This window comes from Calliphora vicina, chromosome 1 (genome assembly GCF_958450345.1).
Source record: "Calliphora vicina chromosome 1, idCalVici1.1, whole genome shotgun sequence".
NCBI classification, from domain to species: domain Eukaryota; kingdom Metazoa; phylum Arthropoda; class Insecta; order Diptera; family Calliphoridae; genus Calliphora; species Calliphora vicina.
In genome coordinates this window covers 6490001-6510602 of record NC_088780.1, presented here as the reverse complement: position 1 = coordinate 6510602, position 20602 = coordinate 6490001, and the positions used below count along the sequence as shown (strand labels likewise).

Sequence of the window (20602 nt, the reverse complement as noted above, 5' to 3'; positions counted from 1 at the left end):
GTAATAGGATATCATGTCTGAATGGTTACCAAGGCATTCGAATGGAACGAAATGTCTTAGACGTATATCCATATTCCATTGATGGAATTGTCAAATATGATCAAGGGGACCTTTGAGAACTCACAGATGTTATACGATTACCACTCTTGTACGATATGTAATATTAGAAAAAGTACTCTTGTGACACTTGATAGGAAATCTATAGCACTTCTGATAGGTATTTTCTAAAATTGCTACTACACGACTTGTTAGGACAAGAGCTCTACAGAATCGTTGACTCAGGTATCTCCATAGTCGTCCTTTTCAGGATCTGGGTAACCTCAAAGTTGAGGCACTGAGGTTGAAAAGTTTGGATGCCTTTTTGAACATTTGGATATCATAATGGTCGCCGTGAAAGATGACTGAACTCTCATTTGGTGTTCCCATATGGAAAAAATATGCTCTTTTCAGTGTGACCTCAAAGTTGAGACACTTAATGGTTTTATCAGGAGTACAGAGTGGTTCCAATTCATCTCTATACCCTAGTACAGGGAGGAGAATTGGGTTGTCTATTTTAACATATGGATATCACAATGGTCGTAATGAAACCTGACTGAACTTGCATTTTGGCGTCTTAAACCTAACCTAACAAGTCATTTCCATATAGAAAAAACGCTCAGTGTGACTTCAAAGTTGAGACACTTATCGACACTGGTTTTATCACATGTAGGATAATTGTGTTGTCTCTTTGAACATATGGATATCATAAGAAACCCATGACATTTCAGTGGACTCTCAATATGGTGGCCGATTCATTTAAACAAAGTGATTGTTATTGGATTCTCAAAAATGTTCACTTAAATTTCCAATCTATCCTCGATAGAATACTTTGTTATTGTTATTTCTTTATTATTATTATTGTTATTATGATTATTATTATTTTTATTGTATTGTTGTATTTTTATTCTTATTCTATCTATTCTTTGCACAACTCAATTTAATACTAACTAGAGTATAGAGCAGAGTAGCTAGCTAGCGGCTGAGCTCAATTTACTAAATATGTATTTTTGTTTTATTTAATGGTATGTACTACATATTTATAGCTATTGTTGTTTTCGTATAATTTTATTTTATTATTTAGGTTGTTCTGTGTGTGTTCGTCATGCAATTTTTATACGTCTCACTTGAACACAACACGTTTTCATGTCCATATGCATTTTATTATTGTTGTGGCACTTTGTCTGATTCTCTGTCTGTCCGTATGTCTGTTTGTCTGGCTGGCTGGATGGATGGCTTTCAGTTTGTCTGTCTGTCTTTCTTTCATTCTGTCCATAACATTCGGCTGGCTAGTATTTCTGTTTATCATAAGTTTACTTTTGTTTTTCTTGTTGTTGCAGTAGTATTTTTTATATTTTTATTTATTATTTCTTTCGTTTTATGATAATTGTAAGGTGGTCGTGGTGGTGCTTTTTATATAGACAACTTTATGTATGTTTGTGTGTGTAATTTCTTAAAATTATTTATTTTTTTCAAGCTTCAATCACAAGAAGAATCGTCTGATTTGAAAAGTAATTTTCTTATTAATCTCTAGTTATTTTTGTAGCGACTTTTATTATTTTTTTTCTTCAAAATTCACTTGAAATGTTGTAAAATTCAAAACAAATTTAGCACTTTTACTCTTTATTTATTTATAATTTGTTTCTTTCTATTAGTTTATTTATTACGATTTGTTTTTATTTTCATTTGATTTGATTTTATTTAGGAACGTATTAACAACACACCCGTCTCACTGTGGGCTTCCGCATCAGCCTATTAGACTTGTCCGTCGCTTATCTATTTGTGTATTTACGCCTATGTTATTTTGTCGCTATTTTTATTATTATTATTGTTGTTTTTGTTTTCATCATCGTCGTCGTCGTCGTCGCCGTATTTATTATTGTTCTCCACATACTACTCAAGCAAAAACAAAAACTGAGACTCATACATTTACATGCCGAAGCACAAAATAACAAAAACAATACATAGACTTGCCAATTCATGAATAGCTATGTAAAGCCCAATTAACACGAGTTGTATTCCCCGAAATGTCTACAACTATTGACGCCAGACACAAGATTAATTCACATTTAAACAAGATAAAATTATTGATCTATGCTGACAATAAATAAATTAAATGGAATTGATGAGGAAATTATTATTTTTTTTTTGTTACAAATTCTAAGCTTTAATTTACACCACCAAATAGGGAAAATGTAAAAGTCAAATTCCCAAGAAATTGTGGAATTGACACTCAAAACCCCAATCAAAGTACTTGGCGTCCTATAATTCCCAAGTGAAGTAAAAGAAAAAAGAATTCGAATCAGAAAAAACTTGTACACACTATTCCAGCCAAAACTTATCCTTGATCCAACAAATTATTATTATACCCTTCACCTTCGTGAGAAGGGTATATAGGGTAAACGCTCCTATAGTCGGCATGACCCAGTAGTCGGCATTTTTGACTTAAAAGCTTAATAAATAAGAATAACGATAATTTTATACAAAAGTAAGATTTAACTTTAATTAAACATACACTCATTTATCTTTATGTAATGTTTAAATTTGGGTGAGATGAGTATTTTCATCTATTTTTGTCCTCATTAAGTGACCATCTTTCAACTGGTGCGGAAGTGCCTGTTTTTTAAGAAATTTTTTAGTGGCAAGGCCAACTAAAACAAGTTAGTAACCATATCAATTTAAGTAATATTTTTACCAGAGTGGTGTTAACAGATAAAACTTTGTTTAAATATTACCTACAATGTGAAAGTTTTCACAAAAAATATTTTTTTTGGTTATTTTAATTGATGCCGTCATTAGGAACAAAAATTTCTATGATTTTCAATAGTCGGCATAGTGATGCCGACTTCAGGAAAATTGCTAATTTTTTGTATTAAGCTCAAATTCTACAAATTTGTTTATTACTCATCTCTCTTGACAATAGATTTGGAGAAAATGAGTTTGAAATGAGTTTACCCAATAGTCGGCACAGTTTTAATTGAGCATTTTAAGAACTGCCGAGTATAGGAGACCAAGCATCCTGAACTCGGCAGCAGCTTTTTATTTGACTGGAGATCGTTAAACAGAGTAATATTTAGAGATTCAGTAGGTATTATTAATTCTAACATCTTAGAATTCCAAATATGGACACTCCAGAAAAAAAACCCATGCACCAATATCCTGAAAAAGCCTTAAAATATTTTCTATGCGAGAGAAGGCCCGATTTCTGTATTAGGTGCCAGTAAACAATATGGAGTTCCGCGTTCAAAAATATAGGACAAATTATACGGTTCCGAAGGTCCTATGAGAATGGGGCCGCAAACAGTGTTATCTAATTCCAAAGAAAGTGAGGATTAACTTAACACGGTTCAATCAATCGTGAAGGAAGAGCATCAAACCACACCATTTGTATATGATCTACCCGGAAAGAAATGGTATAAAGGGGTTTTTAAACTGTTCTCTCTAAAATAATCATGTAAGGTACCTTAATAAACAGGCTCTTTACTAAATCAGTTGGAGTTATTAGTAGGTGATCGGCCTGAAAATGAGAAAAGAAACGGATTTGGATCTAGCTTTTGAAATAGTCAACCGACTAGCTCCTAATATGAGCGTAGAATTGATTCCGATGACATCGAAGAGAACAATAACTTAAAAATAAATTATCAAACTATTGAAATTGTGAGTAGTCTTACCATAGAGGCAGGCACGTTCATAATTAACAAGGAAAAGTTGAAAATATGGTAGTATCGCCAACTTTAGCTGCAGAAAATCACAATGAAACGTTGAAACCTGTTCACTACTCATCTCCAACTTTATCAAATAATTATTCAAATACTTGGTTTCAGCCTCTTAACTGTTCAAGTCCAATCCCAACAAGTTGTAGTTGTACATTTAAAATTTTTTCAAAGTTTTTTAATAATATTATGGTCACTGGGATATTGGATATGATTGCGGTAACCATAATATGTTTACGTTACCATTAACATGATTGTAAATAAATATATATTTATGGCAATCATTTTCATGATAATGATTTATCATAATATGTTGATCTCTAAATGGTTACCGCAAACATATACATAATTACAGTGACCATAATAGAAAAATAAAATAAACCAAAACATATTAAACAAGGAAGATAAAACGAGTTAGGGGCACATGTGAAGAGGATTTGGACACAGATCCTGAGGATGATGGTCTAAAAACGTAGGATATGATATTTGCCCACAGTCGTTTCACCTCAAATGCACTAATTTATGTTTTTTATTAGTATTTATTTAAATGGCTGATATTTTAAATAAAAAATAACTTGAATTCTTTTAAGATTTTATTCTTTTCTTAATAAAAAATGCTATGCCGACAATTGGGTCACAAATTGCCGACATTAGGATCAAGGGTGCCGACTTCGGGTACAAATCGTGTTTTTTCAAAAAAACGTAAATTGCTCAAATTTAATAAAAACTGCTTGAAAAGAATTAATTGAGTCTAAAACTATACAAATTACTAAACAACAATAACCCATTTACATCCCAATACCATGTTCGCACTCATAATGGTATCACTTTAAAAACTGAAAAAAAGTTAAACTGCCGACTACTGGTGCATTCACCCTATAAGTTTGTCATTCCGTTTGTAATTTCCACAATATAATTTTCCAAACCCTATAAAGTATATACATTATGGATCCTTATAGATAGCGGAGTCGATTAATCCATGTCCGTCTGTCTGTCTGTTGAAATCAACCCAAATAACTTACATACACGATTCATACATCAATATCTCCGGAATTCTTCCGGATCGGTTATTTAAAATCGAGAAAATCGGTCCACAAATTGCTTAGATATAAAGAAAAAACCAGGACAACCTCGATTTGAATATCTAATGATAGATATTTCAAAGACCTTTGGAACGACGTATATAAGACCATAGTAAGTTGAACCTAAAATGGGTCAAAATCGGAAAAAATATTTTTTAACCCGAATTTTTTTTTCAGCAAGTTTTTTTTCGCTAAATATTTAAAAAAAAAATTACAAAACTAAATTTTTTTTAAATTAAAAAAAAAAATAAAATTTAAAAAAAAACAATTCCAAAATTTTTTTTTTTCATCGAAATAAAATAAAAATATTTAAAATTTTTATTTTGAAGTATAATTTGGTATATAAGATTCGGTACAGCCGAATATAGCTCTCTTACTTGTTTTTTTAATCTCGTTATCTTTTAAATCATTAATTTTAAACAGTTATTTCGGTTAAAATGGTCACCGAAAAAAGTACGTGAAAAAATATTTAAGACTTTTCAAAAAAATCCAATATGGACTTTCAAAAAATAGCAAAACATCTGAAGGTTCATCGTATAATGCCATTAAACATTGAAAGAAAACCTGAATCAGGAAGGTAAGGCAAAAGAAGTCGAGCAAATCTTTCGATGAGCACCGAACACCTGTATCAGAAAAGCAACCCGTAAAGTTAAATACATACTCTGATTCTTTTGTGCGCAGAGCCAAAGCTAATGATAAATTGAAGTGAAATGAAAGTTCCAGATCGAAATGCTGTAAAGAACTTGGAAGCAAAAGAATGTGTATTTTAGGAAAATATTTACACTATAAACAAAGCTGCAACGGACGCGTTTCAGAAAGGTAGATATTTTTGTGATCGCTCTTGTTGCGATAAACCCCTAAGATTAATACACATCAAAAATGGAGCATTACTATAGTACAAATAAATCAAAAAGGCTTGCAGAGAATGAAATAATTGTGTAAAATACCTATTTGGATTAGTGTGTAAGAAATTAAAAGAGAAAAATCCGTTTTATGTCACGTATAGTCGTACAATTGTCACGTACGATTACATGGAATAGGATGGCCGATTGAAGTGACGAATGTAGCAAACAAACATTATTTTCTGGATACTTCAATTGATGATTTAATCACGAGTGGCACATGTTTACTGATATTTAAAGGATTTATGGATTTAGGCTTACAGTTGTACTATCGCAAATTTAAACTCAAAAATTCTGCACAGATTTCAACGAAACATTTTCAGGTAAATTCTTAACACACCAATGGTGACGTAAATTTCACTTTAATCAATAGTGATGCCGGTCTCACGCACCGGGGTTTTCAACTGAAGATGTTTCGAAAAATAATAACGGAGAATAAAGTTATTCGAATTTTTTAACACACCCGGTCTCACAGACCATAGTCACCATTGACGGGTTAATATACATACGTTAAAAATTATATATCTCTAGTGGGCCTTACAACTTAGGATGTACTTGAGAGATATGGGCATTTCCATTATGGCGTGACGTGACAAAATGTCAAAAAAATAATGAAAATGTCAAATTTGTAAAAAGTTTTTTTTTTATATTTGAGAAGTAATTAAGTAGGTACCACTTTATTCAGATAAAACAATTGACCCTAAGGAGTTGAAGATATTAACAAAAATATGCAATTGCGTGACGTTACCAAAACCAGAACTGTGGTCTGAGTTGCATTACAAAATTACATAACTCTGCAAATTGGGCAAGACTTTTTATATAAAACCTTTTCTAGTAGGATTTGGAATAATATAATTTTTTTTCCAAATTTAAAAGTCTTCCCTCGTTTTTTATTTGTTATCCTTAGCATCTGATGTGACGTTACGTTATTTAAATTTCCATTTCATATAATTAAATAATTTATTTTCGTAAATGACTTTCGGAAGTTGGCGTTATATTAAAGCTATTATGACCAATTATGGACCGATCGCCATGAAATTAGGTCGAGTAATTTATGTCTATATCTTATTTCTATTGAATTTTATGTGGATACAAACATTAGAGATTTATGCTCGCTAAAATGATTTTCGGAAGCGGGCCTTATATGACTAATTAAGGACCGAGCATTTCCACCGTGGACTTTTCGGTGGAAATACCCATATGCAAAATTTTAAAATTTGCTGAGTAGATATTTTTAGAAGTATCCTACCAATTTGTATCAAATATCGCTCCCATCTAAATACAATCCTACACTTATGCGAATATTGACAATTGTTTTGATTTTCACTTCAACAAAAGAGCCTGGCATCCCTTTTTTGGGCTCAAACCGAAAATGAAAAAAAAAAAATAAGAACTCACGACACCGAGACAACTAGACTTGCCAGTTAGTTGTCTTATAAAATAAGAGGAAACATAATAAATACCTACGAATGAATACAAATTTTGAAAAACAGAAAATTCCCAAAATAAAGAAAAATATTTGTAAACTGTCAAGCCTGATATTAAACGACCGAGAACCAAATACATTTCTACATACAATTCATACCTCTACAACCAAACATATCGAAAAAGAAATAAAAATATAGAAAAACAAAAAGATGAAAAAACAACTCAAAAAAAAGAATAAAACAAAACAATCTATGTATGGTGATGTTAAAAACATACACTCAACACCGCACACACACACACAGAGCACAGAAGAAAAACAATCACCACCATACAAACACACAAACACCACACGAGTTGTGATACAAACGGGGAGTAACAAAACAACACTCTATTTTCTTGTTGTTTTTGTTGTTGTGTGTTTTTTTCAATTTCATTTCAATAGTGTTTTGGAATTTTACTTGTTTTGAAAATTTTTTCCCATTTGTGTTTACACTAGCGCTAAATAGAGGAGTTTGTGAGAGGATAGACAGACAGACATGTAAAGCCGCTCTCTTGTTATTTTTATGCTGTGCAGATAAAGTTACCAGATTGGTTGTAGTGTAGGTAAAGATAAAAAGGATATGTAATTAATTAACCCTCCGATAGTCACAATAATTTTCAATTGAGACTAGTCGCAATGTATCAAATTAATTGATACAGTAGTTTTGACTTACCTGCCTTTCACTTAAGAGCATTTTGCATATAAGTGCACAAAACTTGTGCTTTGTATATTTATTTTCCAAACTCCATATAAATTCGTTTATTTAAGAACATTGTTCATACCTGCACATTTAATATAAGTGTATAATACTTTTGGAAGCTATAACTGGTTTTCATGAAAAAAATTTCATTTAGCTGCCTAATACAAAATTAAATCAAAATAAAATAACTAAAATACGATTTTGAAAAAATGAGAAGTTTGCAACTTCTTAATAATTTGAAACGTAGCTAAAATAACAAATTTGTCGTTATGTTTAGACGGAAAAATCACAAAGCTTCATGTAAACTATTTGCCGTTAGCTGCTTTTTTGGGCAGTAAACTTAAATGCACTTACCAGCATCAATGAGCACGTAAGTGTATTAAGGTTAACTGCATTTTTATCTTACCTGCACAAAATATCGTGCAAAGTTGGTTGTGCAGGTAAGTCAAAATTACTGTATCAATAAAGAAAAAGCCGCGTTTGAAAATAATCTCTTAACTTTTTATTTCGTAAACATAAAATTCAAAGTATTTAAAAGAGTAATAAAAATAAAATTACAGTAAAAATATATTTTTGTCAAAAAATATGTTCGCAACTTAAGCAACTCTACTTTGTTCTTATGATATCGGCTTGCCATGGATTCTATAAGAATTGTAAGACCCCTTTCACACTAGACAATTTAGTCTCTTGTGCTTGTATGTAGATACCAGAGGTAATGTTGGGTTGAGGAGAAGAAAATTTTGCATGCTGTTTTGTTGTTGGGCAAGAGACTTGCGCAACTAAATTGCATAGCCTTTTTAAGCAATTCAACCACACCTGCTTTTTACTTATGTAAATGTCGAGTTCCGATCCTGCTCTTAAAAATACCGAAAAAGATTATCAGATGGATTCAAGTCTGTATATTGAGCTGGCCAATTCATGACATGAATTCCATAAGCAGATAAACAATCTTTGACGAGCATTTATAGTAAATTTTTTGCAGTTTTTATCATCTGTATTGAGTTGTATATTGTATATTCATACAAAATAATACAATAGTTGCTTAATTATTAATTCATAAAATTATTCTAAGAAAACTACGTTTAATATAGTTTTATAAATTATCAATAATAATAAACGAAATCATACCGAACAATTTAAAGCCCATCGCCAGTGGTATCATAAAATGAGGATTATTTTTAAGAGTTATTGAAATGTTCAATCTGCTTTTTTGAATATACGGTAGCAGAAAAACGAACGCTTAAAAAAGTTTCATGGTCAAGAAATTTGAAAAAGAACATAGTAGAAATTTTGTAACATACATATGTATTATAGTATCAATTCCAGTGGTAAACGAATTATGTCACTGTGATATAAAATCTTATGATACAACTTTCGAAATATCCTCGGAAATATCAGTCCAAAGCTGGTTCCAAGTTTCCCCTACGATAGCTCGTGCATTTTGAAATTAAGTAAAATAATCTTAACTGGTAAAGCGAATGATTAGAGTTTTTAAGGTGGAAACGTCATTAACATGTCTTCAAATTGTAATGGCTAAGAACCTGGCACTGCGTGATGAACTAAAAGTAAAGTTTCGGGGGAAATTAACTAGTTAGAATAAACTCAAGAGGCTCCTTGATATTCAATGTTTATTTTTGGTGTAGCTCCAGAGACAACAGCTCAGTAACAAATATCAAAAATCCCTGAGCAAAATAGTCGTTTTTGGCGGGGGAACATATTTGGGTGCTGAGTCATCAAGCTAAAAATGGAGAAGAAAACTCTGTTATCAGTGACATAGCTGCTATGAAGGGTCAATGAGCAATACATATCTCAAAGTTATGAGATGATATGGGCTTTTCCACGGAGATGGGTGTTGACAGGCTGTCTAATCTCGCATCGCCTTCCGAATCATGTTACTTCACGATAGCAACGGAACTTCTATCATTAAACACTTACTACCACGTTAATGTAAGACAGCTCTATCAACGCTAGGTCGTTTATCTGACATTACTTTAATTTGGGTGGATAAATTAGCCAGAATGGGATCTGATTTAAATATCTCTAATGCCATTGTCATTTGCAATTATGCTGGGAACTATTAAAAGTAGTATCTTCAGAATCTTTCTGAAAATAGATGGAGTAATTTAGACACAGGTAGAGTGGACAAGTTGTTGTGGCCCTATTTTAAGTTTTTACACCACGACTTAAAAACACAAAATAAATAAATGCAAAAATAATCAAAATAAATATAACTTAAAACTAATATCACAGTTGAAATCAATTTTTTTAATTAAAAATCTCAAATTTTATTCCAAGATTTTCAACTCCGTAGTTATAGGTTAACTATGTGAAGTCTGTGTTCGAAATACACCAGAATTTTAAACCTCTGAGTCCTGCTACATATATAGAACATGTGATATCGGTAACTGACTGTCGAACAATTTACTCCACGTCAGTTCATATCAAGATTTTCAACACCGTAGTTATAGATTAACTATGTGTAGGCTGTATTCGAAATATACCTGAGTCCATATATACATATAGAACATGTGCTGTTGGTACCAGACTATCAAACAAGATCTTCAACAGAATGCAATTCTGATCACATGTAAAATATTACCGGCTACAAGATTATTTTTCTAGTATATTTTCACTTCCACCAAAAACTGGGTCTTCTGAATAGTGATTTAGTGATAAAATTTCCAATTATTGTCGTGAAAATTATATGGCAGCACTGACAATAAATGACAGTGATGATGTTAATGATGGGGGTAGAGAGAGAGCATGAGTGAGAGGGACAGAGACGTTTAGATTCTCAATACACATGTACAACAACAATAATAATATGGCATAATTTGCTGCGTAGTATTTTGTAGTTTTATTTCTTAGTTACATATTTATTTTTCTTTAATTTTGTTGTTGTTGTTGCTGTCGTTGTTGTTGTTGCTGTCGTTGTTGTTATTGCTGATGTTATTATTGTTGTGCTTGTAGTTGTTGTTTTAAGGAATTTTTAGCAAAATATCTTTCAAATACACTATAAAATACAAAATATTTCTATTTTGTATTTCTTTTTATTCTTTAAAAGCAAAACAAAGTAGATATGTAGCAATGTAATAAGTAGGTACATGCTTTTTTTGTATTTTTTTTATTATTAGTTTTAGCTAACAATTTATTAGTTTAGTTAACTTATAATTAAATGAATTTCATCATGATAATTCATTATTACAACTAGTTTTTACTTTTCTGTTTTTGTTTTTGGTTTGTTTTTGATTTTAATGTGTATCACTCACTATATTATTGTTATTCTTATTACTATTATACTAATATGACGTTTAATTAGCTAATTAATCACTTGATATACATATTTATTTATTTTTATTTATTTTGCTATTTTTATTTCTTTATATATTTTTTGCTTTTGTTTTAATTTCATATTTTTTGAATGCGTAGAAAAATAACAAATACAATATAGGTATATTTTTTTGTTCAATATTTTTGTTTTTGTAGGTGACTAGAAGAAAACTATCACTTCTCGTATATGTGTGTCTGGCCATAAAATGAGCAACATGGTTGAAGAAGAAAAAAACCAAAAATTTAATAATAAAACTATATATTTAAAAATAACTCAATTGATTAAATCACTTTTTTTTAATTTTTTATTTTCACATTATTCACATTTTTTTATTTTTATTTCTCACATTTTTTAACCCACCATTATATGTATTTGTATGTACAATTACCATACATATTTTATTTGCTTCCACAAATCTTTGAGATATTTTAACATTGTGGTAGCTACATATTTACTTTTTATTTATTATTACAAACAAATAGATAGGTATTTATTATTTATTTCCGGTTAATAATAAAAACAAAAATAACAATTTGTAAGTGGAATTGCATATGAACGCAAAAATAACTCACTACTAAACTCTACTCTAGTTAGTAGACTGGCCTTCTAAAACACAAAATAAATACACACACACACACGCAGACAAAATTTTCTGCTTTTGATACTCTTCTAAATGTTTGGTATTCTTCTTCGTAAACACCCAACTTTTACCGTTTTTTTTCTCTCATTTCATTTTATTTTTATTATTTTGTATTTTAACGAGAGCACACTCACTCACATTATTCGTCTTCGTCGTCGTAATTGTCGTGTCGTACACACACATCTTGGCATGCATTTCTTTTCGGTTGTTGTTGTTTTTTCTTTCTTCTTTGTTTTGTTTTTATTACGCACAACACATTGGCAGCGCAGTCGACGCCAACAGCGATGTTGTTTTTCTTTAAGAAAACACACAACTCTTACGCACACTCTCATACACACACACTCGTTCGTTCATTCGTACAAACTATATTCTACACCGTGTGTCCGCACAAACAAACTTACGTACGTTCAACTATCACACGACAGTCGTAAATAAAAATCATTCACTTTCCGTTTCGTATGCGATGAATGCTCTTTTCTTTTCATTTATTTATATTTTTTGGGTTTTTTTTCATAGGTATTTTCATTATTTTTGTTTTGTTGTTACAAAAATATTCACTACTCACTTTGTTGTCATATTGCATTATTAATTACTTTCTTTTTAAATTTTGTTTGTAATGCTGTGTAAATGATTAAAATTAAACTTTTGTTTCTTTTCACTTTTAAATGCACTTTGCCAACGTTTAATAATAAAGCTAGGTAGTTGTTGTTGATGTTTTTCTTTTTACTAATAAAAACAAAATTTATTTTATACATATAAGTATAAACACATAGGTATGTATATTTTATTTATACTATTATTTTGATTTCAATTGTAGTACCGAACGACAACGAAGAAATAGTCAACATGTGTTTACTAACGCGCTACAGAACGTATACTAAAAGTAGATAGACAGAGAGAGAGTGAGATACTTTTAATTTAATATCGTATCCGCCGATTCTTCAATTCTTCGTATTCTTCTTGTTTTGCTATGTGTTTTGGCAACGAATAGTGATGCCAAACATTTATGTCTGCACGAGTTATATTCAAGGGAAAAGTCTAGAATGGGGTAAATTTAATAATTTAATTACAAGAAAATAACCTACATAGCTAAAGGTATGGCATGGCAAATATTTGACAAAAAGTCGTAACCACTAAATAAAACACTTTTGAATTCTTTTATTTATTTCAAAAACATATTATATTCTTCATTATGAGTGGCAAGGGTATATATATTGTTACGTTTTTACCTTTTAAAAACAGTGGTTTAGTTCCTCTAAATAAACCGGATTGCAAATGAAAGCAGTTTATTTAGTAGTTTAAAATGTGTAACAACTCTTTATTTATTCAAAATGTACAACAACAGTTTAAATACTCTTTCAGTGTTTTTATACTCGTTTATAATTCGCAAAAATACACGCACTTAAATTATACACTTTTTAATGTACAAGTATATGTACATTGGTAATACAGTTGATGTTTACTCTAACAGCGTATGATAAACTGACTTACGACTGTAACCTCTGCGCCATCTTTCGTGTAGCTTCTACAATGATCTTAACTAGGACAAAACTAGTATATTCAAATACTAGAGCTTTTGATGTTAATGTTAGCAGCTTAAACATTAAGAGTTGTCATACTTACAAACAATGCTAATAACTGTATTGTTGGTAAGTAGAACCTTCTACTGATGAACATGTTTATATGTAAACACGATGAATGTTGCAGGCAGTCTTTACAGACCGTTAATAAATTCATATCGGTATTGCTATTTCGTAACAATATGTTTGTCATTTGTAATTCCGTTTACAATTTCTACATTTTTCATTTGTGACCCCATAAAGTATAAATATTCTGTCGATATAGTCATGTCCGTCTGTATGTTGAAATAACTTACATACATGATTCATAAATCAATATATCCGCTATAGTCCCGGTTCTGTTGCTATTTAATCGAGAAAATCGGCTCACAAATGGCTGAGATATAAGCAAAAAACCATGACTACCTCAATTTTTGAACTATTTTCGATCTATGTCTGAATTACTACTTAATTCACTAATATAGACACTATCTATGGAAATCTAATAATAGATATTTCAAAGACCTTTCCAACGCCATAGTAATTTGGGCATACAATAGTTTAAAATCGGGAAAAATATTCTTTAACTCGGTTTTTTTCCCAAAAATATTTTTTAAAAAATATTAAAAAACGATTTTAACACGAATATTTCCAATCTTTTTTTTCAAGTAAACTTTTCCAAATATTCAAATTTCAAAAAATCTTAAGAAAGTATTTTTTTGTGTTTTATTAATATAAAATAAAAGTTAATTATTTAACTCGGTCATTGACATGCTGGAATCTGTATTCAATTCCAGTTATATATGTATGATATGAATTGAATTTATATATTACGATGAAAACAGCTCCATCGAGAATGTTAATTGTGTACTTGGGGACAGGCCCTTTCGCTTTGGCTAATTGTATATCAGCATTTTTTCGCGGGGCAAAACGACCAATACCAGCAACATTTGCCCTGTGGCTAACAGTTCGAGAAATAATTTCCAATTCTAGACTATTAATAACCACCCGTCATAATTTTTGGGGAATTTCTTAAAATTTTTAAATTATCTTGTCTTGGAGTAGTTTTACGAAGTCTACTTCCCAAATGTTGATTTATTAATTGTATATTTATCACAGATATCGTTTATTATTTTGGTTTTTATACAAGGTGGGGCAAAAGTAATCAGTAAACCTATTACAATCAGCTGTTATATAGTTGTTTACCGTCGAACGCGTCTAATCTACGCCCAAGTCATCCTGAATCTAAACGAAGAGGTGGACAATTTTCCATCGAAAATTATCGTGTGCAATGAGGCTCATTTCCATCTTATCGGTTACGTGAATAAACAAAATAATCGTTTCCACGAAGAGCCATATTACATCCGCTCAAAGTTATGACGCGGCCCAAACGACGGCTGTGGACTGCTCGCGCTACAGAGCCATGCATTTTTCTTCCTCAATTGGTACTGGAGAACAGGGGTCCCAGCAGTACGGTGCAACGGCTCACACTGCTCCAGCCATAACCGATATTCTGAAGGAAGCATTTGCCGGATCGTTTTACTTTTGCCCCACCTTGTATATCGTTTTAATACACTTTCCTTTTGTTTTTCCAATGCCTCATTCTACAAATGTATTTCATTTAAATTTTACTCTTTAAAATTGATGAAATCAAATTTGTCTTAGAAATAATTGGTAAAAGTTCATGTTTTCGAAAACGAAAACTGTAATTAAGGAATATAGTATAAAAAAACATTTCCTAGTACTATACTCCTTCGTTTCGGCGATCAGAATTTCCCCCTAGATCGTGTGATTTAATACTATTGGATTTCTTTTTATGGGGTTATTTGAAGTAAAAGTTCAATTTTAACAATTTTAGCATTCAGTTGTTAGATTATATTTAAGCATATTTTACTCTTGAGATCATATTATAAAACATTTTTAGAAATCTTTAGTTTTTAACATAAATTAAACCCTATTCATCAACTTAATGGAAATTGTATTTAAAATTTAATTAGTTCGCACTACCTCGACAGTACTGTATTATTATCCGTTATAACAAAATGCACATTATTATCTACATCCTGCATTACCATTCTCCAGAGTTGAATTTTGTGTACCATTTGTTAGTATGGCAACATTAATACTTCTTAACTGACACTTGCTTTGATTAACATTCGTTTGTATTTATTTAACAGTTTTACACTATTTAACAATAGATGGCACTGTTGGTATATTTAATCAGTTAATTTAAATAAAAACCGATGGGAAAATAATAAATTAATACACAAACTAACCCCCATATTCATAAACGGTTTTTAAATTTATCAAAGGTTTGTAAAATACATAAATTTCCCAGTAAGCACCAAAGCCCCAAAAATTCAAGCACTTGAACATTTTGTTGGAATTTGACTTGAATGCAAATGTAATTATACTTTAGACATGAAAAATAATTGAAAATTTATTTATTTTTCAAACAAAAAACATATGGCTTGAATTTATGTTTCCTTTTTACTGGAGAATGCTATTGAAATAAAGTGTAATACAACTGTAATTCAATTGCTTGACTATAATTCAAGGCTTGAATTACACTTGCTTTCAACTTGAATTCCAGTAAAAATGCTTATTGGGTTGGAATGAAAGTTTTCTTTTATAAATAAAAACAATTCGTATGAATATGTGGGTTAATATTTAATATTTCTCAACACTGGTGAGTTAAATAGATGATCTTTGGGTAGAAGATAAATTCAGCGTGGGGGGTTTGGTTTGAAGAAAAAGCACTACAATTTACCAAATGTCTACAGCACTAATTTAAATTGTTATTGCTATTAGAATTTTCTGAAATACAAATGGAAATTTCTGAAAAACAATTGGAAAATTCTGAAATACAATTAGAAACTTTTTAAGTATGTATAAATTAAAAATTCTGAAATACAAATGGAAATTTCTGAAATATACATGGAAAGTTCTGAAATTTATTGGAACTTTCAGAAATCTAATTTGAAATTACTGAAATATAATTGGAAATTTTTGAAATTCAATTAGAATTTTCTGAAATATAATTGGAAATTTCAGAAATTCAATTGGAATTTTCTGAAATATAATTGGAAATTTTATTTGAGTATTTAGAAACCTATTTTCATCCTGACCTGATGTTAGTTAAAGTGCAAACTAAAGAAGGTATGGTCGGTCACGTTTTTACCTTTTAAAAACTATGGTTCATTTCCTTTAAATTAACCGAATATTTTTGATTGCAAATAAAAGCTGTTTAGTATGTAGTTTAAAATTTGTAACAACTCTTTATTTATTTAAATTTATACAACAACAGGTTAAATAGTCACTCAGTATTTTTATACACGTTTATAAATTGACGTCTTTACTTAACAATACTTCGAATTAGACTGACTTGTTTGGTGTTTTCACCGCCAATTTATATACCCCACATTACCATCTATAAAGCTCTAATTCTACAATGATCTTCAAACTAGAATATTCGAATTTTAGAGCTGTTAAACATTAATTAATGTTAGATGCTGAATCGGCGGAATAGGTGCACAATTTGCCTAGTGAAGCGTTAGGGTGCTAGTAACTCGATAGTGTAAACGGTTGATCCTCGACTTAGTGGACAAAAGAAAACAAACAAGATTATAAAGTGGAGCATGAAAAACAAAAGTCTCACTGCATATCTAAAAATAAACATAAACTAATTGAGAATTATATCAGCACATACGAAACGGTAACTACTTAAGCAAAAATAAACTAAACTGTTACAGTTACAGTCATAGAGAACATAGAGCGGAAACTCGAAAAAAACTCAAACAAAAAAATTACTCAAAAATTTTACACATACGAGTGTTGTTTTTGTTTTCACATATTTTTTTTTACTAATACATTCGCACCACTTAGGTTTTTGACAACTGAGTTAGGTCTTTGACAGGAGAGTTTCCGCTCTTTGTCTATTCTCTATGGTTACAGTTCTTAATAATTTTTTATTGCAGGTGCTATTGAAAATAGCCATAATTTAAGTTTAATCTTAGCCTTCAATGTTGAAAATACATACATTTATTTATTTTATGCAGCTATTTATTTTTATCTTCTTAATTAATTTATGAGCCATGATGTAAAATTTATTTCATTTACATTATTTATTTACCTCAAAAAAAACTAGTAGTTCAATTGTTAAAATTCCAGTAAACAATGTAAGTTTATATTATGCGTACAGGTACAAAAAAAAAATAATAAGAAGAAAAAACTTACTTCCGCTTTGAATAACGGAAACGGAAATTCTACTTTATTAACACCTTGTTTACATTTTAAAATTGCAAATAGTAAAAGAAATGCTTTAACTCCTCCCTCTCTCTCCCCCTTCTCTCTCGTAGCAAGTCAAAAAATTATTCATTTATTTATTTACTTCCTTTATTATTATAATTACAGCTAATGTTATTGTTATTACTAATAGTTGTTGTAGCTTTTGTTATGTTTGTATGTTGTAATAGTTGGCGTTTAAAGGCAATGAATGCATAAATGAATGAACAAATACTCACTCATAAAAGGAACGAACATACATACATACATATTTACTTACAAATGTACAATATGTAAGTAGGAATTTACAAATGTAGGTATGTAAAGTTTACCCAGCAGTTCTAGGAGACAGTCCCGATCTAGTGATTTTAACCATCATTTAGGGTGGGAACTAATTACTTCAATAGCTAAGTGAATAGTTATTTTAAAACGTGTTGACTCTTTTTGATTACAATGAGACTGTCCGATAGCTGGTCCAAAGTAGTCATAGCATTGGATTCACATACCGGTTACATAGCGTCAGTTACTTTACTAGCTACCTAACTGGTTACTTGATTAGCTACATAACTAGTTATTTTAACATGTACGGGTGCTAATTAACCACAAATAGTCAGCTAAAAAGATATATCATAGACAGACCAATAAAAGATTGCTTGTAAACAAACCTTCCTACGACAACTCTCCAATAGATTGCTTCTGGTGGCTAAAATAACTGCTTTCTAAAGTGCAGTACAAAATAAATGTTTAAAGTGACTTCACTATATGTTACTAAGAGTCACTAAAGTGTATAAGGGACACTTACTTAAGCATAAATAAAAATAAACTGTATGAGAATTATGTCAACACAATTTGTATAAAACCTGTTTGTACGAATTACTCACAAAACATTTAGATTACTTAGAGACACTTAAGTGATAATTGTCTTCACGCTAGATTACCTGGGATGTATAAAGTAACCAATTGACTTCTCTCTGCACTACAAAGAGCACATACTTGGCAAATGGTCCAAAATATATAAAATTGTGTCAGCCAAGTCAGTTAGTGACAATGACTGTCTATAAGGGATACTTTGACTACTTGCTTAACTGCTGGGTATAGTAGGGTATAATATAACTAATGACAAAAGAATTATAACAATTTCGTTCTCTCATCACGTAAACATGCATATTTTCTTGAAAATAATTAATTTTCCTATAGTGTGACCTGCTCATAAATCTCCACTTAAATGAACACACAATAAAATACAAAACTATATTCAAAGTTAAAGAGAAACCCAGCAAAAGGGGGAGTTGGTAAAATGGTGGACATTAACAGTAACATGACGGGGGTTAGAGTGGAGGCTAAGAATTGTGTAACTTTGTAACTCCTTCAACAGACATACACAAACACTTTCATACACAGTTTTGAATGCATAAAATATACAGGATATAAATATGTATATTTACTTATATATGTAAATGGCATCTAGATACGTACAAACATATTTAATGACAACGACTACTACGACGACGACAACAACGAAGAAAAATAGTAAGAAGAGCAAGACGTCAACAACGAGGATGATAATAGCACCTAATATTAATTAGCTATGAAAATTGTTCAAGGTAGGAAAATTAGGGTGGCACTTATTCTGCATTTTTTATACCCACCATCAAAATTATCAGCAATGTTGATAGAATGCAGTTATTAGCATTATTTGTAAGTATAATTATTATTTGTAAATAATGCTAATAACTGCATTCTATCAACATTGCTGATAATTTTGATGGTGGGTATAAAAAATGCAGAATAAGTGCCACCTTACAAATATGGCAACATTAAATGTTTAAGCTGCTAACATTGAACGCTCTAGAATTCGAATATACTAGTTTTGTCCATTAAGATCAATGTAGAAATAAAGCTTTCAAGAAGCATCTAGATGGTAATGCAGTGAGAACACCTATCAGTCAGTCTAATTTGAAGCATCGTTAGTAAATATAAATTAGCTTTAAAGTGTGCTGTATAAGTTGTGATCAGTTTATGATAGGTGCTGTTAGAGTTAACATCAACTGCATTCTTATACATTATGAAGTGTGTGTGTGTATTAAAAACACATAGTGACTATTTAAACTGCTGTTGTTGTACATTTGATTAATAAAGTTGCAGTTAATTTTAAACCACTAAACTGCTTTTATTTGCAATCAAAAGTATCCGGTTTATTTAAAGGAAATAAACCATCGTTTTTAAAAGGTAAAAACGAAAAAACCTAAGTCTGTTGTCAAAAATCTTGCAACAATAAAATACATGTAAATCAGAGATGCCCATTTCATAGCACAATTGTGCAAGCCAACCACACACTAAAATAAATATTTGGATTGTTTAATATATTTCGAACTTTCAAAAATCATTGAAGTTTTGTCTATTTTTTCACCGCAATTTACTTCTGTGAACAATTTGTTTTCAGATTTGAAATGATTTTAATCAAAACAACGTTATAAAATAAGAAGAAAAAAATATTTTACATGTTTTAAATATTTACAAATTTGTCGAAAATGATTAATATCGATCTCTCCATTAATGAGATATTATAATATGTCGCCGACAATTTGATTAACATTGTTGACTTGATTATTAATAACTACACAGAGAAAACAGATTCGTGATATCAACCGAATTTGTTGCCAATCGAATGATTCTATCTTATTGATCGAATTTTACAGTTGTGACTACAATATTTTGTAAGGGATAACTAAAGTTTGGATACCTCAACTGAAATTCTTCTTTATCAACTGACTTTCTGTTGTTAGAACTGAAAAATTCTATGTGTGCAACCGAATCGTTCGATTGGCAACAAATTCGGTTGCTATCACGAATCTGTTTTCTCTGTGTAGGGGGCGGATTTCCATGC

General features: G+C 30.6%; 1 protein-coding gene across 7 annotated transcripts in view; it reads right to left on the bottom strand.

The window, feature by feature from the left end:
• The window catches only part of InR (Insulin-like receptor), a 53305-nt gene extending 40537 nt beyond the window's left edge, over positions 1 to 12768 (bottom strand). The window contains exon 1 of one of the 7 annotated variants that reach the window (XM_065498850.1): positions 11593 to 12768. The gene's annotated coding sequence lies outside the window, so the exon portion shown is untranslated. Of the gene's footprint in view, positions 1 to 1353; positions 2137 to 11592 lie in introns of those variants that run through there. The other 6 variants (XM_065498851.1, XM_065498852.1, XM_065498853.1 and 3 more) reach the window with 6 other exon arrangements.
• Between the last annotated feature and the right edge of the window lie 7834 nt (positions 12769 to 20602).